Here is a 7,074-nt window from a genome sequence, read left to right as displayed (position 1 = left end):
TACTTCCCTTCAGACTCAAATTACTAATGTTAAAAAAAAGTACACTGGACAATAAGAACAATTTATAAAAGGTTTAAAAGCCCTTTGGTTGGAAAATGTTGTGGGGTCAGTCTCCAAAGGGATGAGTCCTAGGGCCTGCGGAGTTCTGAAAGGACGCTGGTGTCCCAGGCCGTAATGCTGGCCCCCCTCGCGCCTGACTTAGAATATGGTGTTCTTTCCACAGCTCCACACTGCCTCTCAGTCTGCACAAAGGGCACCAAACCTATTCCAAATGGAAATGTTTTTATCTCCCACCAATTTGAGAAGACCTTTGAACCATAAGTGTCACACAGCTCTGAGAAGGGTCAGCTTTTTTGAACTCTTTGGTTTTTGAGACACTGAGTAAATAGAAATTTTCACAGGCTGGCCCTGACCATTTCCTTCCAGACCTGGCATGACAGCTACAGTCAAATCGATGCCCACTTCTGCCTGTCTTGTTCATTTTACTGCCGACCCAGGGAAGGTTAGAGACGGTTTGCAACCTGGTGAGAAGTGGGAGCCTCTTGGTCCAACACCACAATTCCCTAGGTTTCTGACGTGGGCCAGGTTAGCTAGGAGAGGCAAGCTGGTGGAATGGATGAAACACATGCCCGGGAATTAGAGAGCACGGCAGCCCAGGCTTGTGTGTGTGTGTGTGTGTGTGTGTGTGTGTGTGTGTGTGTGTGTTTGCAAGGCTCAGAATTGCCTCGATAATGATGACAAGCACTTCCTGATGTTTGCAACCTGTGGACAGATGCCAACAATTGACTGACTGGCTGGGCTAGATGAGTGTCCCAGAGGATGGACCACTGGCAGCTGTTCTTGGTGTACCTTCCAGCATAGTTACTTGTGAGAAAAGAAATAAAATTGGATCAAGAGAACAGCTTGGCTTCGTTCCTTTAGCGGTGGGAAGGGGTTCTGACTCAAACTCATCTGCCTGTATCCTGATGTTAAGAGTAGCTCAGATGTAAATTTCAAATTAAATAAGAAAGTCTGAGAGAATGCCTTATGAGCTCAGTGCTCAATGAACAAAATAGAAAAACTCCCTTGGCCAAGGGAGTTAATTTTATTCTGGGGATGAGTTTCTATTTCTCCTCTTTAAGCAGGCTTGGAATTCAGTCCTGAGGGTCAAATATTGGCATTTACAAGATGACTTCTTGTATTATACAGCACTGGGAATGAATAACTGTAAGTACAGTCATCCCTCCGTATCCACGGGGGATTGGTTCCAGGAGCCCCCTGCCCTCGCCCCAGCTACATGCAATATTATGAACAAATCGCACAAACATAATGTCAGTCACAAGAAGCCAGACACAAACGAGTACACGCTATGATTCCATTTAAATAAAATTCAAAAACAGGCAAAACTCATCAGTGGTGTTGGAAGTCAGGAATGTGACTGTCCCTGGGGGCAGGAATGACAGGAAGGGGCGTGAGGGGCGTGCTGGTCCCAGTTTCTCGATAGGAGTGTGTTCAGTTTCTGAAAATTTCATCGACCTGTATACTTCTGATGAGTATATTTTTCTTATATGTATGTCAGTAAAGAGTAAAAAGAAAAATCAATCTCGTGTGCCTTTCTTACCTGCCCTTCCTTTAGCTGGCCTACTTAGCGTCCTTGGTAGATGGCAACTGTTCTTCTTTCCCCATGATGCTCCCATCCTATGGGTAAATCTTTAATAAGGGCTACGATTGACTAGTATTATGGTCGGCCTTCTGTATCCTCTGCATCTGAGGAGTCAACCAATGTCAGAGTAAATACATTTGGGAAAAAAATTCCAGGAAGTTCCAAAAAGCAAAACTTGAATTTGCCCCATACCAGCAACTATTTACATAATCAGCTATTTACATAGCATTTACATTGCAGTAGGTATTGTAAGTAATCTAGAGATGATTTAAAGTATTCGGGGTTCGGGGGGACTTCCCTGGTGGCGCAGTGGTTAAGAATCCACCTGCCAATGCAGGGGACACGTGTTCCATCCCTGGTCCGGGAAGATCCCACATGCCGCGGAGCAGCTAAGCCTGTGCGCCACAACTACTGAGCCTGCACTCTAGAGCCCGTGAGCTACGGCTACTGAGCCCGCGTGCCACAACTACTGAAGCCCGCTCACCTAGAGCCTGTGCTCCGCAACAAGAGAAGCCACTTCAATGAGAAGACTGCGCACCGCAAGGAAGAGTAGCCTCTGCTCACCGCAACTAAAGAAAGCCTGCGTGCAGCAACGAAGACCCAACAGAGCCAAAAAATAAAATTAATTAATTAATTAAAAAAATAAAGTGTTCGGGATGTGCACAGGTTCTATGCAAATTCTACACCATTTATGTACCAGGACTTGAGCATCCTTGGCTTTTGGTATCCGTAGGAGTCCTGGAACCAATCCCCTGCGGATACCGAGGGATGACTTATAAACTGTTTTGAGTCGTTGACTAAGAATGAGTTCATTTATTACAATCTTTTCCACCTTATATTTTACTGAGGGGGCAGCCTAATAATAGAGAGAACAGGTGCAGACAGCTTGAAATAAATGTTAGGCATGAGGAAAATAAGACCCATTAGCTTCACACAGTGAAGGGTGCTGGAACTGTAGATAGAAAGGCAGCTTTCATCCTGTTCACAGATTGCCTAGGGCCTGGTCACCTAACGAAGCTCTTAATCTTTGCTCTGGGTAGTTTGTTCATTTATTCTCTGTAGAGGCACGGCATTGACTGGGAACCCTCTGAAGATCTTTTCTGCTTTTTCTTTCAGATAATGAGTCTATCAGGGGCAATAATCATGAATGGTAAAGCTGTGGAATCTTTCGAGCAAGGTCAGGAGGTGAGGATAACCCTCTCATAAAAGTAAGACCTCCAGTATCCCAGGGCCATGAGTGGACCGCTTCTGCTGTGGGTGGTCCCAGGCAGGAACCACATAGGAGTGAATGAAGGCGGTGATGAAATCTGGTTGGCTGCTAGGTCAGGACATCTTGCCTTCAGCTCATAGCGTCGCTTCAGCGCCTACCCGAGCCCTTTCCTCCTGAGTCCACCCCAAGCTGCCATGGCCACACTCACCTTTGGTTTGTTTGCAGATCTTATTTAACCCCTATTTCTGTTGAGATCTCCTGGTACTCATTCTGCACGAATCCATCTCTCACCACTGAACTGTGTCCCAGGCATCATTTTGAGTGGCTCCTGTCTGTGAGGGATGGCCATTCACTTAGCACTTGACTTGCCTAACTTATGCTCACCTCTTTTCTCCAAGAGGACTCCACCCCAGCTTACCTTGGAATGTTTCTTCACTGGGGCTTGTACTGTCCCTTCCTCATCTATCAATGACCCTTAGCTGGCACTAAACAGACAAAAAGGAGAAGGAGGAGGGGGTGAGAAGAAGAAGGAGAAACTGATAAAGGGTGCTACTCTGTCTTGAGGGTGCTTTAGTTCAAATGTTACTTTCTTATTGAAACATTCTCTAACCTCCCTTTCTAAAGTGACACCATCATTTTCTATTATATTACCCTCTTCTGTTTTCTTTGTTACTACCAAAATTATCTTGTTCATTTGTTTACTTGTTTGCTGTCTAATTCTCTACTTCCCCACGACTGTGATCTCTGTAAAGAGATACTTACCTTTCTTGTTCACTGTGATATTCTAATGTGAACAGGTAGGACGTAACTAATATTTTGGAATGAATAGATGAATCACTAAAAACACTCTAAAACATGAAGAAAGATTGAGTTACTCTCACTCTGAGTGTAATATATAAAAATTTAAATAGCCTCGATCAGTGAGGTAGTCAGTGATTTTGTCTTGCAATATCCAACTGGCCAAAGACTCTAGAACACTCACTTGTGTTAGTTACACTATGATGCTGATGTAGAATTTCTTGGGATAAATTGTAGATTATTGGAGAGGTTGCTTCTGACTTTGGAGAAGAGTATGGCTTTTAGTTACCGAGTTGGGAAGGCATGCAAGGTGAATTCTGAGTTAACTTCAGGATTTGACTCCCTAGGGAGACCTAGAAATGGCTAAGGTCTTACATTCATATGTAACCAAAATTTAAACTCGTTATTTCAGCAAGAAGGAATAGTAAATAATGCATTGCTTCATGAAGATTTGCTTAGTTTATTTACTTACATTATTTATAGTTTATGTTGGGAACAGACTTGGCCTGCTCTGCTTCGCTCACAGTAATATTCCATAAATATAACAGCAAGCAATAAAACAGCATTGATTCAGAAGTGAGCTCATAACTTCGTACAACATCAAACATACAAGTTGTGTTACAGTGATAAATACTAAATCTTTAAAATATCTTTAAATTATCATTGGCTTTTGACTGCCGTTACTTATGCAGAGTGTATTTCAGATTTCCATATTCAGTATTGTATACGAAATGGACAATGCTATGAGTTATATCCTGAGCTTTTGGTGCAGCGTGTACAAATTAGGCATTTTGAAGTTGTGGATAGGTGGCAGAAGAACTTGATTCAGGTTCAAAAGGCCATCCTAAATCGTCCAGGAAAATCTCAGGAAGAGAACAAATGGCAATACAATATATTGGCTTTTTTTCCCCCTATGAGCGTGAAGTTTAGATTCAGGCAAAAAAAAGCGAGACTTAATAGAAGTCTTTCACTCTTCCTGTGGTAGGAGATGTCCTTGTTTTCCTATCTGGTGTCTCCTTGAGTTTTCTCAATATGCTGGAGTCTCTGCATGGGCTCATGTTGGTCTGAGGTAAGCCAAGATGGTGCTTTGCAGACCATGGGAGACGGATTTGTAGTAGTGCTAAGATCTGGACCTTGCAGTCAGGTAGATCTGGTGCTGGCTCTGCTATTAACAAGCTGTGTGTTCTTGGGCAAATGACCATGTGAGCCTCAATTTTCTTGCCTGTGAAATAGAGATAATACCATATTCCTAATAACGAGATTATCCAATAAGGTAATGTTTGTAGAGCACAGTGCCTGACACATAGTGAGGGTCTGTAAATACGGCACTGCCTTGCAGATGTGCTCATGGAGAGGAGATGAAGGTATTGTGGCTGTGTAACCAAACTAGAATTTGCAAATTACCTGGTATTTATGACAGAAATGAATTATATGAAATGGTCATAATTATACACTGAAACCTCACCTTAACACTGTTTGACATAAGGCATGTCTGCCTTGGACAGACATTTTTTAAAAATATTTTTATTAAATATTTTAATAAAATATTTTTATTAATATTTTAATATTAATATTGGGTCTTAGTTGCAGCAGGTGTCTGTCCTTTTTAAGGAAATTTTTAAAAACTGGTATAACAAAAAGGCCTGTCATGCAGTGGATTTATGCATGTCTATTTCCGTGGCAAAGGCCTGAGGGCAGTGTGAATATATTTTAAAAACACAATCTGGGGGCTTCCCTGGTGGCGCGGTGGTTGAGAGTCCGCCTGCAGATGCGGGGGACACGGGTTTGTGACCCGGTCCAGGAATATCCCACATGCCTCGGAGTGGCTGGGCCCGTGAGCCATGGCCACTGAGCCTGCGCGTCCGGAGCCTGTGCTCCGCAACGGGAGAGGCCACAACAGTGAGAGGCCCGCGTACCGCAAAGGAAAGGAAAAGGAAAAAAAAAACAAAAAACCACAGTCTGTGATATAGCTGAATCTGAGTGTTGCATAACATAATTTTGTGATTTTTTTCAAAGCCCTTATGAAGGTGCAGCTGTGTTTTTGATATAGTGAAAGACTGAAATAGGGATGGAGATGGAGTGGATCAAGCCCATGGAGGGACGAAAGGTGAGGAGGGCTGACAAATGGACCCCAAATGGAACCATTCAGAGCAAGCCTCAATATTTATGGGGCACCCCTTTCTACCCTGCAGTCGGATAGCTCTGTTTTTGACTTGCAGATCGGAGAACAGTGGCTCCAGTGGTTAGATCCCCTTGTGAGGTGATCTGAATTATAGCTTCCGTACACTGAGACACGGGGAATTTGTTACAAAATTATCTTCTATCTCTTATGGAATCCTCAAGATTTACTTAATCCCCTCTCAAAGTTTGAAGAATACATATGAATTATTATATCTTGTTGGGAATATCTTTGTAAAAAAATTTCACCTTTTAATTTGCAAAGTTTCATCTACTGCAAAGTTCAGGAGTGATGCAGTGAACTGCCACATGTCTTCACCTGGGTCAACCTGTTGTTATTATGGTCCCACATTTGCTCTGTCTATGCATATCTATATGATATATGATATGTAATTTATTTTGTATATTTGTTTCTTGCTGAACCCTTTGAGAGTAATTTGCAGAGGTCATGATTGTGGCAGCGAATGTTTCCTAAGAACATTAAGTGCGTCAATATTATGAACCCATCATCTAGGGGATTTCACATTGATCCAAGGCTATTATCTATTACACTGTCCATATTCACATTTTTCTACATGTCCTAAAAGTGTCCTTTCTAGCAACTCTTTTTCTGCTCCAGGGTCACACATTTCATTTAGGCATCATGTTTTTTTAGCCTCTGTTAATGTGCAACTTTCCTTGGACTTTCTTTTTTATTTCCTGACATGGACATTTTTTTAAGTGTACTGGCTCCTCGTTTTGTAAAATGTCCCCCAATGTGGGTTTGTCTGATTGTTTCTTTTTTTAAAAAAATATTTATTTATTTATTTGGTTGCGCTGGGTCTTAGTTGCAGCAGGTGGACTCCTTAGTTGTGGCTCGTGGGCTCCTTCGTTGTGGCTCACCGGCTCCTTAGTTGTGGCATGCAAACTCTTAGTTGTGGCATGCATGTGGGATCTAGTTCCCCGACCAGGGATCAAAGCTGGGCCCCTTGCATAGGGAGCACAGAGCCTTAACCACTGGAGCACCAGGGAAGTCCCCGTCTGATTGTTTCTATATGATCTGTTCCATTTTTGTCAGGAATACCCCTGAAGGGAGGCTGTGTCCTTGTCAGTGCCTCATCACAGGGGCTATGCAGTGTCAGTTTGAAAATTTTCATTGGCATTAAAAAATATTTTTAATAGTTTTACTTCTTATTCGTTCAAATGAAGACTCCGGAGTATTTCTTAGTTGGAAAAATCTCCTTGAAAATCTTAATACGTGAAACAC

Source organism: Lagenorhynchus albirostris, chromosome 4 (genome assembly GCF_949774975.1).
Source record: "Lagenorhynchus albirostris chromosome 4, mLagAlb1.1, whole genome shotgun sequence".
NCBI classification, from domain to species: domain Eukaryota; kingdom Metazoa; phylum Chordata; class Mammalia; order Artiodactyla; family Delphinidae; genus Lagenorhynchus; species Lagenorhynchus albirostris.
Note: the sequence above shows the minus strand (reverse complement) of the source record.